Source organism: Gallus gallus, chromosome 10, assembly GCF_016699485.2.
Source record: "Gallus gallus isolate bGalGal1 chromosome 10, bGalGal1.mat.broiler.GRCg7b, whole genome shotgun sequence".
NCBI lineage: Eukaryota > Metazoa > Chordata > Aves > Galliformes > Phasianidae > Gallus > Gallus gallus.
The window spans coordinates 9,984,656-9,998,494 of record NC_052541.1 but is presented as its reverse complement, the minus strand read 5'-3'; the positions used below and the strand labels follow the sequence as shown (position 1 = coordinate 9,998,494).

At 41.7% G+C, this 13,839-nt stretch overlaps 1 protein-coding gene across 2 annotated transcripts in view; it reads left to right on the top strand.

Moving 5' to 3' along the window:
• Positions 1 to 13,839, top strand: part of MYEF2 (myelin expression factor 2) — a 152,021-nt gene that overhangs the window by 96,474 nt on the left and 41,708 nt on the right. For both annotated transcript variants that reach the window (XR_005862550.2, XR_005862549.2), the window contains exon 22: positions 13,538 to 13,655. The gene's annotated coding sequence lies outside the window, so the exon portion shown is untranslated. The remainder of the gene's footprint in view (positions 1 to 13,537; positions 13,656 to 13,839) is intronic.

The following is a 13,839-nucleotide window of genomic DNA, read 5'->3' as shown; positions in this document are numbered from 1 at the left end:
GAGGGACACGTGCAGCTCCATCAGGAGCTCAGAGCCCCTCCAGCCTGACCTTGTATGTCTCCAGAGATGGGGTATCCGCCACCTTTCTGGGCAGCCTGTACCAGTGCTTCATACAGTTGCTGTGCCTGGTTTATTTTGCTCTGTTGGGTTTGTCAAAAACCTTTTATCATCAGGTTCAGCAAAAAAATGCAGTCCTTTGTGTACACAGCACAGTTCAGTAGGAAGGGGCATAGCTTAGCGAGTCTGCCTTATAGCAGTGGAAGAAACTGTGGAAGATTGCTTACTCATATGGTTATTCACTGTTTCTCTTTCCAACCTATCTTGTCCGAACTATCTTTAGATTGCTCAGTCTTACTTTTATTGTGTCGTTTTCTCACCATGTCCTACCTCATTCTTTCCCACCTCTGAATATATCACACGTTCTGTTTTCTATAAACTAAAGCATTGCTCTCACCTGAATTCACATGCCCTCACTTGATATTTTTGAACCTGGATGATAAACCGATCTCCTTTAGTTCTCTTATATCCTGCAGAGGCAAAATGCTGGGATGTTACGAAGTGTCATTGCCAGTCTCCAGCTTGTAGGAGCTGTGAGTTGAGTTTAAAGGTGGTCCTTTCAGTGGTGTGGAGGTATGGTCTGCTTTCAGTTCTGGCATGGGCATCGATGAGAAAAAGTCATTCATGGTCATACTCTTAAAAGAGCTCTCTGCTTTCTCTTCAGCCACTTAAACGTGGTAGCTGGCTGTATCCAGCAACCACAATAGGAGCTCTGAATCCTTTTGAAAATTTTCCTTTTAATGCTTCCCTTTTTCATGGAGGTGTTATGAGGTATTTGGAAGTGACAGCTCCAATAATTACGAACTAACAGAAATGGTGGCATCTTCAAAGTCTGGAAATAACCGTATACAGTTCAGTAAGGTTCGCTCTCATTGCCATTCACTGTGAGAGTATTAAAACTGCAGTGACTTAAGAGACTGTTACGAAGGCAGAGCAAAATGTGGCATTTTTCAAAACAGGAAGTAGAGCAGAACAATTACTGTTTAATGATACTGGAATTGGAAACTGTATGATGAAGCAGGGGTGTCAAGTTTGCCGTGCAGATTGCTACCGGGACAGGATGCTTTTTGGCAGAGTTTACCCAATTTCTGTTTTTCTGCTTGTTCATCTATCCTGGCGATATGAAAGGATTCCAGTTAAAGCTAATCCGATTCTTGGAATCCCCCACCTCTCCCTCCCTTTGCCAATCTAAGCCTTGTTCACGGCGCCGCTTCAGTTTTTCTGCTTCAAGGCCAGCAAGATGGTTCTCTCGGCATATCAGAATGCTGCAATCCCTCGTTGCTGCTGTGGGACAGTCCTCATTAGGTGAAATAACCTGGAGGTTGTTGCTCTATTGCAGCTTATCTTCTGACAATGTTGCCTTTACTTAAGTGGCATTGGTTAAGGCAGTTTCTTCATGCTTTGAAGGTCATTATATCAAATATCAGTCAAACCAATATCAAAATTTCTTAGCCCAATTAGTGGCTGGAAAGACAGCACAGGGCCCCAACTTCCACACGATCAGATCATTGTTATGTACTTTCCAATAGCATCATCCAAATTGACATCAAGAATAGCTTCATCTGAACCACATATAATCTTGTTTTTCTTTTTATTTTTTTTCTCTCTCTGTAACCTAAAAACCTGATTTACAGTTTTGCCTTCAGTCAAGTATGATTTTTCAAGAACTTCAGTAAAAGATCGCTCATTTTTCTGTGGTATTTTTAAAAGACAAATCTATTTTTCAGTCCTTCTACATATACTCACTTGTGTGCTCTGCCCCTCTCTGTAGTACTGCCCATTTGCTTGGGGCATTTACATGGAAGGAAATTTTCTGTTCTTTAAAAGCACATCTATACCGTCTTCAAGTCTCCTACATGAACTTGCTGTCTTTTGCATATGACAAAGCTGTTTGGTGAACAGATGATGATGATGACATCTTCAGCAGAGGCCTGGCTTCAGCTGGGGAATCAGTGCCATGAGCAGACGAGGTCTCGGAAGGCAACTGTTCAGCTTGAGTGGGAATTTTTATAATAAAGATTGACAGATGAGAAAATAAAGACATTTAGGGTATGTGGTGTTTGAGCCAAAAAATTCTATGTGCAGGCAAAGTATACCGTGATTATTCATTCCTTCTTGAAACCTTCTGTAGGTTAAAAAAAATGCTCTTAATTCAAAGCGTAATGGATTTGGAATATTTGAAGTATGCTAAATTGCTCAGGCAGGCACTTAACAGCGATGCTCCTATTCACTTCTGCACTGGCACTACCCTACCCAATTAGCAATGCAGGCAGATTGACCACAGGGCTTTTTCCCTATGGGATGGCTGGTGCTTTTGGCCCTTTTTGCCTTTTGTTACAGCTTTTCTATACCGGATCTTTCTCCATTTGCACTTTAATCTGACTTCTTGTTGCAGCTCTGTGGTTTTCTGAACAGTATTTTGTAGTCCAGATTTTTACAAAGCAATTCTAGAGGTTCAGCGTGCTCTTTCAAAATCACAGCCTGCTTAGATCTGGCAGAAGCCTTGGAAAAAGAAAAAAAAAAAAGATGCCTTTTTGTCAGGTTTATTTTCAAGAGAGCAAAGACTTGCAGTGAACATTATTGTGGAATTGAAATGTAAATGTCCATTTCCTTTCTTTAATCCCTTGCAAGAAATTGAACTGTGCTTTACATTAGCTTTTGCCTGGGAATAGATTATTTGGGAATTTACCAGCTCTCTGGAGAGAATTGCCTTTAGCTTAAATCAGAACACCTCGTTGCTCTCGGATCTCCCTTAATTCTGACAGTGAAATACACCCACGTCCCCAAACAAGCAGATTTCTCTTCATTGTCACCAAGCTCAGTTACTGTCTCTTGCTTACTGAAGAGAGAAGCCAGACTTGCTAAAAAAGTTGTGATGTTTAGCAACATTAGTTACAGTCACTACATCACCCTGTTGCTTTACTTTCTGCCTTTACTAGCTGACGAGTGACAGAACAGTACAATATGTAACTTGGCTCTGTTTGTTTTGATCAGGGCAGGATCTAAGTGAAAAAATAACTCAATGCAAGCAAATAATTGAGTAGGGAAAGGAAGGATGGTGTATTTATGTAACTCAGTGTAGTGCTGGACCCTGCAAATGCGCAGAGCTGGAGGTGACCTGGTGCTGGTACAAGGCAGTGCCCTATTTTTTCCTCTGCAGTCTCAACCCAGAGTATTTCTCATACACTGGTATCTTCTTGTTTCTATGAGTGTGTTTGCTGCTGTGAAGGTTTGCATTAGGGTTGGACTCAGGATCAGAGAGTAAAAAGATTTAAATAGTACTTCTGACTCAAAACTTTTGGGATTTTCTTAGCATTTCTGTTAGGGATTTGATACTGAAGGTGTCAAGAATCCAGCTTACTTCTTGTAGTTAGAAGAGGCTGCTGTGGATGGAGGTCTTAAACCCATGTTCTGTTTTCTGTAGTGTCAGACTGTCTTAATGCAATTATGGGGATAGATTTAGGATTAAGGTTAGGGACTGTGGTGCTGAAGGTGTCTGAGAAATATGCAATCCCTTACATTTTGCTCCAAGGATTGATATATATATATATATTTGTCTTGAATTAGTGTTTGTTTTGGTTTTAGATTTTGGAAAATTGACCTAGTTTTGGACTATCAGAGCCCAAGATTACAGTTTATCGCTGGATTCTGGAGAGCACACAGAGATAGAAGGCAGCTGCTGTGGGTTAGTGCTAATGTCAGCATTCCCTGAGTTTGGGGAACGGTTCTTTGGGTACATTTGAGGATGTAGCTAAGGGCTTCAGAGGTGGCTTTTTTTCCTCCTCTTTTTTTTTTCTTCTTTTTTTAAGCTATGCTAGCTGACTAGGTAAAAATATTGGCTTCTCCACATCCAATCTAAGGATTCTACCATGCTTATTCCTATCTCATCAGATGATCTTTAGCCTGAGGAAAGAGCGAGGAACCAAATGACAGCTGTGGCTTTTCAAAGTCATAAAAGAGGAAAATATGTGTGGCTGTACTTATTTATTTATTTTTGGCTCCCTGCTCTGTATTTTATGCTGAGGCTATGAAGCCTATTGAACTTTTTTTTTTTTTTTTTTGAGCCCTTAAGGTATATCCAATGTCACTCAGGCATCAAAGCTCCAGAGCTGAAATGGAAAGAGAACAACCAAATCGCATTTAAAGGTTAATAAAATAATGCTTGTGTTTTCTGTTGTCGCAGAATACTAAGAGGAAAACACTGCCTTCATGTTTACAAAGGCAAACAGAAAATAGAGAAACATGACGTCGGCTGTGATTAGCTCAGCTTTTGTTCACAAAATGATGCATCCTCGTGTTGTATCAGGGACAGGATGGGCTCTTGAAGCTGCACTTTTTTTGTTTTGCCAGATATTAAATTATCTCAGTGGCCACTGATAATTCCCTGTAGTTTATGAGAGTTCATTACTTCTAATTTAAAACCAAAGGTTTAACCTAATATGAGAATTTCCTGCCTGTCTTCTTTGTGGATCTGGCTGGCGTTTGTATGAGTAAAGCTGTGCGAGTATCATCCTCACACTTCACATATTGGCTATGCTTGTAGTAGGCACAGAGAGTAAAATCGGGAGGTTACAGCCCTACAACAGAACCGCAGGGGTAAAACCAGTCACTTTGACTCATATGGCTGAATTTAACTTTGTGTCACTTTGTCCTCAAAGCACAGATGCAGTTCTGTGGGTGTAACTGAGGAGAGAACAGAGTTTGCAACTTGGAAGCTATGCAGCGTGTGAAAGCAAGCTAAAACCTCTGAAAGACTTATCAGTCCTTTTAAAGTTTTATCCTCTTCTGATACACATTGAGCCTGGTACAGCAGCTAAATATTTCTTTCCTATGGGCTTGTCACTCTGCAGGCCAGAAACTACACATCCCTCAGTGCTCCTCCGGGACCGCCAGTGCTGTCACTCATGTTATTCATGAAACAGAGGTCACTGAAGTCCGGGAGAGCAGAAAGCACTCCTAGTGATCACAGCTGATGCAGTCCAGTGAATTAGTTGAAATTCTTCATGTGGTGAGATCCAAAAAAAAACAAACAAACAAAGGGAAAAAGAAAGAGACACATCATGGTACTTTGGACACCCAAGTGAATCCAGTAAGAAGGATACAGGGCAAAATTTGCAGTGCATTCAATAATGATTCTTTTTCCCAGGAGTATTAAGAAGTGATTTGTTATGTGCATCTGCTTGTTCTATTTCTGTTTTTTAGCCTCAGATTCCTAACACAGGAGGCAATAACCCTGCATCGTGTTAGATCATATCATATCACATTGAATGTTGACCTTGGCTGACATAACGTGACATGCTACAGTTGAAGTAATGTAACGTGAGCCAATGTATCATGTGCTTAACGTTAATCTCAAGTTATTATCTGTGAACATAGCAAAGGTTTTGAAGAGTGTATTGCATGGATCTGCCCCCTGTTCCTCAGGCAGTCTGAGCAGCATGTGTCCGAGCTAACAACCAAAACCAACAGAGAGCCAGAAGTGGGGCAAATGCTAGACAAGTGTTTCTATGAGAGTTAGTAAAAGATGCTAATCGGCTTAATATGGGTCTGCAGCTGATCTGCTAGAAGAGACTCTATCCCTACTGACACCTCAATAACTGGGATAGAGGTGAGAGCGTGCAGTGGGAGCACTGGGTGTCAACTGATTGCAGTCTTTGGAGTTTTTGGTATAGCAAGCTGATTATATGCATGTCTGTGAAGATCTGTCATTGAAGATATTGCTGCAAATATGTATTGGTATTTGTCTAGGTAAAGCAATTAATGTAACTGTTAGGCCCCATGAAGTTAATCACTTTATGTAAGATCTCCTATGTTCACTTTCCTGCTTGATCTCTTGATCCACTGTAAAACAGTGCCCAGTGCTATGTTGGTTGATCTCTCCTTATTTTTCCTAGAGAGACTTAGAGAAAATTTTATTTATGGTCTTGGAAGGTATTATATAAAATACGCATCAGAGTAAAGCATGTCTGCAAAGTTTTAAAATTGCTTGAATTTAAATCTTTTTAAAAGTGATATTTGGTGCTAGAATTGTCTATCGTTATTTCTTTAGTGGGTTTGCAGTGCTCAGTGCTTTTGTTTCCTCCGTTGTGTGCTCCTATAACAGGATCATGCTCTTAAATGGGATCATGGACTGGATCACTTCTTTATTTCACCTTCATTCTCAGTCAGCTAGCTCTACCAGACAGGGAATACTACTCTTGATTCTTGTTAGGCCAATATTTTCAGTTCCTGGTGATCAGAAATGAGCTTTCTGAAGATTTAATTGTGAATCTGCTTTGATAAAAAAGTACCAGGCAACTCAAGCTGGACACATGTTGAAAGTGAGCAAACAGTGTACCTAGCAGCCTAATTTGGTGAACGCTGCCATAAAAATGTGCTGCAGATGATCATTAAACTTTGATTTAATTTCAAATATGGGAATAAAGGACTCAAAAAAAAAAAAAAAAAAAAAGGCACCTGAGCAGATAAGGTTTTTGAGTGCTGTAAATCTTGAATACAAAACATCGGGCTTTGGGGCATCTTAGTGCACCTATTAGGAGAAATGGATGGAAGCTTCATCTAGCTAGTCTAGCTTCGTCTAGTAAAGACTTTCCTTACTCTGAACTGCCCTTTTTATCTTAGGCCTGTGCTGCATTTCTGGCTCACTGAGACCCATCGTGCTCACGGTGGAGATAACTAAAAATTCCCATTACCTCAAGGAGCACAGGTTGAGATCATAGCTAATGAAGTAGCAGTGTTTGTGGGTGAAACCTTCCTCTATATAATCTGCAAATTCTCAAGTCATTCTTAATTAACATTGTTTAATGAAAGCTACTCTATATCTTATGTCCACTTAGCTTTCACTATTTTTTTAAATCATTATAACTGCAGGCTGCTGATAGAAATATTTGTGGCAGTTCATAGTAGAAGAAGCAGTACAGCCATTTACTAATAAGATGAAGTACAAGTTGGTCATTTGTCCTTGTCACTGCCAATATACTAAACAACTAATTAAAAAGAAAGAAAATTATATGTGTTGTCTCTCACTCTGGACTGCACTCTGGAAAGTTGTAAACTTTCTCCTAGCCAGGTTTAACCAGCAGGCAGGCAGCCAGAGGTGGCTAATGGTGCCATCTGAGCGCTTCACTGAGGTAGCATGGGACCTTGCTTAAGAAACAAACAAACCAGAAGCAATTAAGCAGCGTAGCAACACATATGCAAAGAAAGTAGATACTCATTTAGTCATACAGATTTCCTGCATTCCATTTAGAACAAAGTCAGGAGATGGGCACATTCATTTGTTTTGCAGAATTAAGAGGACTTTGAGATCGTTAGTTGCCAGGCTCTCAAGGGGTCATCAAAGCACTGAACTCAAAATCCTAATGCAAAGCCTTTAATGTATTTAATGTAACTTGAAATTGGGAAAAATGGAGAAACCAGATAATTCTGAACAATAATTTCCAGACAGGATCACTATCCCAGATCTGAATGCAGTCAAGAATGAAGAGATGTTTTCTTTCAGTGTCAACTGAGGCAATGTGCTGATAGCATTGCAAGGACATAGCTATTGTGGATGGATCTTTAACTCTTTAGTACATATATCAGTCAATTAAATATATATAGAGAAAAGGGCTCTAGCATTTTCTGGGCAGCATTGCACAGCAGAAGGGATATCAGTTGAATAAAATACTAGAAGAAAGGCCATGAAATGGCATGCAGCAGATTGCTGATGACACCTGGAGTTGCCAAAGAAGGATAGAGCGGGTCCAAGGAAGAAATTGCATTTCTGTGTACTGTAACCTCTGACCAGCCAGATAAATCATGGCCAGTCAGAAGGTATTCCAGGGCAGCATGTGAGGCAGAGCCACTGGAGCTGCTGTGATGTGTTTTCTAATTGGCAAATGTGTACAAAAGGACAAAAAGGAGCATCCTGAGAGAAACAGGATGCTGGAGTTAAGGAAGCTCATATAAAAATTCAGGGGAAACGTAGTTTGTGCCTCATCTCTCACCAGTTTGTTCTCTTCATGAGTAGACTGTAAAAGCAGGATTAGAATGTATGGAGAAAGTTCAATAGCTGTCCCTTTACAAGGGGAATGTTAAAGATTTGAGGAAATTAATGTATCTACAGTTGCAAATCCTTTGTAAAACCAAAAATCTTGATTTAGAAATGATTTTGTATATATATATATATATATATATATATGATAGTAGAGCAAATAATTCAGTAGAGCCTTTGTCCCAGAACATAGTCTAACAACAGCAATCCCTCCACGCTTGCTATGTCTTGCTGAAGTCAGTAAGACGTTGCAGACATCTGATGTGGGACTGGGTCTAGAACAGCAATAAGCCCGAATGTCTCTGGAAGAATGTTCCAGAAATAACTGACTGCATTTGGAAGAGCCTTTGGTTACTGAGTTTCTTTGCACTCTTCTGTTTTCCTGCATGTTCTCTCTGCATTCTCCAAACAACAAAAATATCAAAAGACCAAGTAAAAACCTCCCCAAATACTTTACTCTTCTTTCTTTTTTAACAATTTATTTTCTAATATTTCTAGGTAGTAATTCAGCTGCCCAGGGGCACCTACCACGGCAGCCTGTTTGTTGCTGGGGCACCTCTTATGCTGGGCTCCAGGCTTGGTCCTGTCTGGGCTTTGCTGCAGTGCTTCCCCACACTGAAAGGCAGCACAGGATGCCTGTTTCTAATGACCTCTTCCTCGTGGCCCAGGTTAGCTGTTTAGCTTTGTTAGGAGGTGGTAGGGTGTACTGAGGAGCACTGGTGAGGGGCTGAGCTTCAGAAGTGGGTAGTGTCCTGTCTTACAGATAACAGATCCTTTCTGTCAGTTTTGTGTTTGTGTGTGTGTTTTGGCAAAGATGATAAATTATTGCCCATGTGAGAGCATCTTCAGTCCTGAAGGATCCCAGAGTCTCCATAAAACAATTAACGCATGTGTCTGCAGAAATTCAGCTAAGCTGCTCTTGAGATGCTCCAAAATCACTCTCCTGAAGCCCACATAAAAACAGGTTCTCAGTTTTTCAAGTCTGACTCAAACATGAAGGTGGAATTAAAAATTTACAGGCACTGCATTGCCTTTGCAATGATGGGAAAAAAACAGGAGTCGCTTGTTGTGTGTGCTTAAAAACAAGGAAAACTTGTCGATATTTTTCATTTGAATTTTCATGAAGAGCTAAGAAACTCTGCTGATGCTGGAGGGGGCAGGAAAATGCAGTGACTTTTACTGGCAGAGAAATATTTGAACGGTTATTGACAAAGAGCACAGTGCATGGAATGTGCTTGGGCTAAGCAGAGTGAAGATGTTTGACGTATTGGCAATACAGCACAGGGTCAGGGGGTGACAGATTAATGTTGTGTTTCACAGTCCAAGCGAATACTCGCTGCATGCCTTTGTGTGCTCTTTGTTATTGCACACATTGGGAAGGACAAACTGGCTCTGGGTTAGTTAAACCTGTGCACCGACTCTAGCATGAAAATGGCTTATTTGGGTTTAATCAATTAGGCACAAGTGTAAAGTAAATCTAAATAAGCTATTCTTAGACTAAATTGAGAGCGTCATGCAGGAGTTCGCACTATTTTAATTAAAATCAATTGAATTTCTTATCAGAATTCAGAGCAACGGTGCGTGCAGGAAGGAAGGAGTCATTCCCAGCTCAGTGATTCGCAGCATCCGTGACCACTGAGACCTGACCAGGAGCACACGTCACAACCAGGCCCACAGCTCTGGGTTTGCCTGGAAAATCTTGAGGCAGGAGGAAGAGATTATAAGAAAAAAATAAAAAATAATAATAATAAAAAAAACAACCTAGGAACCCTGTAAAACCCCACCTCTTGGCTTGATGCTGTCCCTGGCTGGCTGTTTCTGGCCAGCTCCCTGGAACAAGTAACAGAAACGCACCAATTCCAGCAGCAGAGACCAAGAAGCTAGTGGATACTTTTCAGCCCCACAGATACTTTTAAAGAATGGGAGGTAAAGGAGTGAAATGGAAAACAGATGATAGACAGAGGCTGGCAAGAACAGAAGGAATGTGGAGCAGGCAGCCTGTTTGTCTTGAGTAGCTGACACGCATGCCCGTGGAAATGGCCAAGCCTGTTGGCAGCAATGTCTTAAAATAATGGAATAGTAATGCCTGTCTTCTGGAAGGTGCTGAGCACTCTGGCTTTGCTGCATTGCTGCACTTTGTAGGACTGAGGTCCCACTAATATGCATTTTGCATAGCTGTGCAGCCAAGGACAAGTGTGGTCCTGGGCAGAACCTGCAGAATGCAGAATCGCACATTGGTGCCGGCAGTGAGATAGGCACGTGTGTGAAAAATGCTCTGGGGGTTGACAAAACAGAATGCAATCAGAAAGCTCCAGCTGCTGAGCTCTGATTTCCAAACCCTGCTCTAAGACCTATCGAAGGTCTTATGGATTCTAAATGGATTTCTTCTCTGTGTTGATGTACAGAGACCTATACACATTAGTATGACTTGTATCCAAAGCTGTTGTTTTCAAGGCAAAGAACCCTTCCCCATGTTGTACATGTTTCAAAGATGAGGAGCCAACAGCAGCAGATTTATGATAGCAAAGTTCCTTTTTGCTGATCCCAGATCATATGCCTTAACAAGCACTTGTAAATCCCCAGTCTAAAGCCTGCAAAAAGCCAGTATGTGGTGGGACTGCCACGGTATTCAGGTATCAGCACACTCACTGGCACGTTGGTAGCAATGCAATGGCTTTTAACAGAAGTAACGTGGATAGATACTGACTCCTTTTTTGAGGTGCAAGCAATTACAAATGTGAGGAAAACACAGGGAAAAGTTAATCCATTCAAACTGCAAAGCAAAATGAGCAGCATTTGACTACAGCTGTGTGACAGCATGACATGGTTAGCTGGCAGAGCTAGGAGGGCTTTGCATGGAAAAGGCATGGCCTGGTTCTTGAGTGAGAACAGCCGGAGCATATTGCGGTAACTGCTGAGCTTGAGGTGTGCTGAGAGGTCTGCGCCACCTCGATACACTATGTGTCTGGGTGGTGATCTCACCTGGGGGAAGGAGCTGTGATGATGGATTAAGGCCATTTTTCTGTCTGCACGACACTGTTTTTGTTTTGGGAGACATGGTTCCATTGCTGCTCCAGATTGCGCACCTACCTGAAATAGCTGTGCTTGTAGAGAAGCTGTCTGCAGACCATGCAAACCCGCCGTGACAAATGGGCCTGTGCTACCACAGTGCTGAGCACCATCTGCTGCGATGGTGCTGTTGAGGGGCTTCAGCCCCCTGTTCTCAAGTGTGACTGCAACCCAACTTCCACTGGTATCACAGAGAGTTTGCCAGGAACATCAGTAAAGGTCACCCCTATGTCACTCAGGTGATGTCCCTGCTCCTACATCCCCTTGGAGAGGGCTGAGTGGTGCTTAGCAGCTGACTTCTCTTCTGTGCTTGCTCTGCCCCATGTTGTCTGAGCATGTCACTGAGAATTCTTATACATTACACCTTGTTCATACAGAAACAATTCAAAAAAATGGTTAAAAAATGTCATTTTTATTCAAAGAAAAACAACTGATTTTAGGCAACAGAATTTTGTTTCCTTTCAGGCTTTTGAGAACTTTAGTAATAGACATGCAATTTTTTCTTGAAAAAATGAAAGTGAGTTTTTTTCCCAGGGTCTTTTCTAAAGAGGCCTTGTCCCACTCAGAATTTAGGAAATGTCGCCTATTTTCTGAGCCTTGCAGCTGAGGTCAGCCTGTCTGTGATTGCGGGGATCGCTCGACTTTGGCACTGTGCTGCTTTTAAGCCTTAGGGCACGCATTTAAATTGTCACATATAGTGTGTCTCATACTGACATCTTCTTCTGTAGAAGTGAAGGATAATACAGCACTTGTGCTGCAGAATAAGACAGTGCTCTCTCCTCAAGCATGAAAATTGTCTGCAAATTTCAGACTTGTTTTCCTTGATTGTGGCTGCTAATCAAGGCAAAAAACAAAGTTCATTTTACCAGGAGATGAACAATGCTTGGCAGTGTAGTGAATGTTAATGCAGTTAATTATTCCCAGTGCTGTGTCTGTCCTCTGAAGAGTTCAATATCTCCAGACAAGGCTTTAATGATCCAGAGCCACCCTGTGACTTCACCCAGGGAGTATTGCCTCTTCAGGCCTGTTGGTTCCCTCAGTCTGCTCTCTCCCCTGCTTTGTGGTCTATTTCATCTGGAATGGTAGTGTTGGGTGGGGGTGCTTAAATGCCCTTTTGTTTCAGAACTGATGGTTTTATTGTGCTTTCTATTGTTCCTGGTTTCCTCGTAGTCTCTCTGAATAATAAAGCTTTTGACTGTGTTGAGTGGGGAACCTAAAATTAGACAAAATCCCTGAACATTTACCTACAGGGAAATTGAAAGTAATGTTCCAGGTCCTCATGGTACTTGGGATCTGTGGAGTCCCTGCAACACGTGGTAGCAAAGCAAACCTTAACTAACACATACACTTGTGGGAATAAATTATCTTGGGTGTCACCTGCTTGATATGCTCCCACTTTAATGTAATAATCAAAGAATCATTAAGATTGGAAGAGACCACTAAGATCATCTAGTTCAACCATCAGCCCATCCCCACCGTGCCCGCTAGCCATGTCCCTCTGTGCCGCATTTACCCTTTTCTTGAGCACCTCCATGGATGGTGACTCCACCACCCCTGGGCAGCCTGTGCCAATGCACCACCACTCTTTCTGAGAAGGAATTGCTCCTAATATCCAACCTGTACCTCCCCTCATGCAACTTAAGGCCATTACCTCTTGTCCCAACACTGTTACCTGGGAAAAGAGGTTGACCTCTAACCTCGCTACAACCTCATATCAGGGAGTTGTAGAGAGCGATAAGGTCTCAGCGGTATCCTTCTCTGAACTGAGTTTTACTAGACTAACTTAGTCTGGAACTCCATGTTGTTTGTTAGGGTGTTCAGAATTTTTCATCAAAATAGTGTGTGTCTACATATAAACATCTCTGACAGTTGAAAAAAAACATTTTTTTAAAAACAAATTCTATCTCTGAGAATTTCATAGAATCACAGAATATCCTGGGTTGAAAAGGACCACAATGGTCATAGAGTTTCAACCCCCCTGCTGTGTGCAGGGTCGCCAGCCACCAGACTAGGCTGCCCAGAACCCCATCCAGCCTGACCTTGAATGCCTCCAGGGATGGGGCATGCACAGCCTCCTTGGGCAACCTGTTCCAGTGCATCACCACCGTCTGAGTGAATTCGTCATATCAGCTGTATAATTATTTTTCCATACTTGAAAACAATGTATTTTTAATTTTTTTTTTTTAAGCATGTCAGTTTGGGGACAGAACCTGTGAACTGATGAGACTTGTATGTTTTACCCTGAATACACTCTCCTTGGTGTTACTGACAGAATGTATTTCTTTAGCTGAGACTTTACCAGAGCTTGTACTAATCCTTTGTGTTGCTATTATATGTCAGCTGTGATATATATTTTTTGCTTTTGTTTTGAAACAGCCACTGATTTTGGCTGCCTTAACTTGGAAAGATGCCCCCTTGATGAATGTGTGATCTCCTGATAGCTGGGTGCAGTGCTACCGTGGTCCAGAGCTCTGCATGAGGCACCATGATGTCGGTGAGTAGAGCCTCAATCCTGAGGATACATCACTTTGTAGAAGAGCAGACAGGTGGAGCTTGGGTGTCCGATCCTGCATCTGCAAAATAAACTGTTCATTTTTCTATTCAGCTCCAAAATACCAATTAGTAAATGGATGTTTGCTTTTGGTTATCCTGATGTGAACCAGAAACTTGTTCCTGCA